The 2500-nt window shown below is 49.2% G+C and overlaps 1 protein-coding gene and 1 pseudogene across 1 annotated transcript in view; both read right to left on the bottom strand.

The window, feature by feature from the left end:
• LOC102852364 overlaps positions 1–950 on the bottom strand; it is a 1896-nt pseudogene extending 946 nt beyond the window's left edge.
• Positions 1–2500, bottom strand: part of SAR1B (SAR1 homolog B (S. cerevisiae)) — a 23059-nt gene that overhangs the window by 14984 nt on the left and 5575 nt on the right. The gene's annotated exons all lie outside the window — the stretch shown is intronic.

Here is a 2500-nt window from a genome sequence, read left to right as displayed (position 1 = left end):
CGGTGCGCTTCATTGGCTGAGTGTAATCCTCAAATTCGATGTCTCCAGGAGGCTCAAACCCTGACTTATAAGCTTCGATCACCAGCTATGAATCATTTTTCTGATCAATTGATTCGGCTGCCTTGACTATTCCATCCAAGCATTTGCCTGTAATTGGTATCACCTGCCGATCAACTTCTACATATGTCTTCATGGATTCTGCAATTCTCACTGTCCTCCTTTCCTCCATCTCTTGTATCTTCTGAAAGATAGTGGGTATGTGTATATGGTAATATTCATGTTGGTCATGGTTGAAATTCTGGAGGACTGCAGAGTAATCCACTGTGCTGTCTTCTGCCATGTGGTGACGTATTTGAGCTTGCTGTCATGCCTTTTCCACATCAGCTTTTACCACGTTTATGTCAGCATCCATTTTCTCAAAAGACTGTTGTGCTCGGTCAGCCTCTTTGCAATCTCGCTCAAATCGCCTTTTACTCGATTCAAGTTGCTTCCAGCAAGTTTCTAGGTGCTGCTGTGCCTTGCGTCCATCATGGAAATGCGATTTCCTCTCTTGCTTCAGTTCCTGGACGTAGCGTGCTAACTCCACAGTGATCTGGGAGGTCATGTTCTCGGAGATCAGTTCATGCTGCCCTGGGTAGTCATTCATCTCATTCAGGGTGGAAAGGAACGCTTTACATGATGTATACTTGTATTCCTCCTCCTCCTTCGAGTTCTTCTTCGGTTGATACTTCTTGGAGAGATTCCTGAGTTGCTTTGCATAGCTGAGTTCAATCTCTGTCCTTTCCTTTACAAATTTAATGTATTTCTCAAGAATATCAATTCCCCACTGGGTGTGTTTTTCAAGGTTGTCAAACTGATCCCACAGCTCGGTGCCCCAGCTCATGGTGGAGGGGCGCTCCGCGCGGCTGGCGCGGCTCCTGCAGTCCCCACCTCGGTGATCCCTTTGCCTCCTGAGACGCCCGAGGCCGTGGAGAGCCCGGTGCCCGCGCGCTGCTCCCCTTGGGTCTCCGCGGCGACTTCTCCTCCCCTTGGCTCCTCAGCAAGACAGAATGGCGGGGCCCCCACGTACTCTACTTTGGAGACCACCTCTACAGTGATCTGGCAGACCTCATGCTGCGGCACGGCTGGCGCACAGGCGCCATCATCCCTGAGCTGGAGCGGGAGATCCGCATCATCAACACGGAGCAGTACATGCACTCACTGACTTGGCAGCAGGCGCTGCAGACCTACCAGGATGCAGAGTCGAGGCAGGTGCTGGCAGCCTGGATGAAGGAGCGGCAGGAGCTGAGGTGCATCACCAAGGCGCTGTTCAACCCTCAGTTTGGAAGCATCTTCCGCACCTTCCACAACCCCACCTACTTCTCCCGGCGCCTCGTGCGCTTCTCTGACCTCTACATGGCCTCGCTCAGCTGCCTGCTCAACTACCGTGTGGACTTCACCTTCTACCCACGCCGCACGCCGCTGCAGCATGAGGCCCCACTCTGGATGGACCAGCTCTGCACTGGCTGCATGAAGACACCCTTCCTGGGCGACATGGCTCACATCCGCTGAGGGCAGCTTTATTGTCCCAGACAAGCTCCCAGCCCTCTTGCCCTGCCCACTCTGGGCATCTGTCCAGACAAGCAATAAAGGCCGTCCGTCTCCTTAAAAAAAAAAAAAATGGCCCGAGGAAGCACCAACCGCAGCCACCTCAGCGCCCGCCCTCCCTACACAGGAGCAGCGAAGGGAGGGGCGGGGGAGGGGAGAGGCGGGGTATGCGGAAGGGCGGTGCGCGGGGCGGGGGCGGGGCTGGACCTAGGCTACTTTTTCACATTCCCTTTTCCCCCTCTTTTATTTTGTTGTTGTTGCTGATAAAATATACAGTAAAATATGTACCACTTTAACAGGTTCTAAATGTGCAATTTAGGAGCACTGGTTACACTGAGTTATACAACCATTCTCATCCTTGCTTTCTGAGATTTTCCTCATTAATATAAATCCAGTTCCCTCAAGGTTCCTATTATTCTTTATTTTTCCTTTTTTTGGGGAGAAGCATTTTGTTTATTAATTTTAAAGAAAGTTTACAGAGAGTTAGGATTTTCATTCATTCATTGTTGCACTTTTTCTCCCTGTCCACACCCCTCCCCCCAATTTGCTCTTCTCTTTGAGAGGTAAAAGAAAAATTCTTTCATTATGCAGCCTTCATTCTGGACTCCTGTCATGACAATAATACCTAATCATATATCCCTTTTAAAGAGTTCTCTCTCTAATCTCTTTCAATGCAGTATACATTATTTCTCCGACCGTTCTCAGTCTTCCCTCAACCCCGATGTCAGTCCTGTTTTACAACAATGGCACCATGCAATATTTGTCCTTTTGTGACTGAGGTATTTCACTCAGCATAAATGTCCTCCAGGGTCACCCATTTTGTATAATATTTCATGAATTCCTTATTTTTCAATGCAGCATAGTAGTCCATTGTGGAATATACCAGAGCTCTCTATCCATTTGTTTATTGATG

This window comes from Elephantulus edwardii, unplaced genomic scaffold, assembly GCF_000299155.1.
Source record: "Elephantulus edwardii isolate Elephantulus edwardi_28Jun2011 unplaced genomic scaffold, EleEdw1.0 scaffold00064, whole genome shotgun sequence".
NCBI lineage: Eukaryota > Metazoa > Chordata > Mammalia > Macroscelidea > Macroscelididae > Elephantulus > Elephantulus edwardii.
The sequence above is the reverse complement of the archived record's forward strand: the minus strand, read 5'-3'. Positions and strand labels throughout refer to the sequence as shown.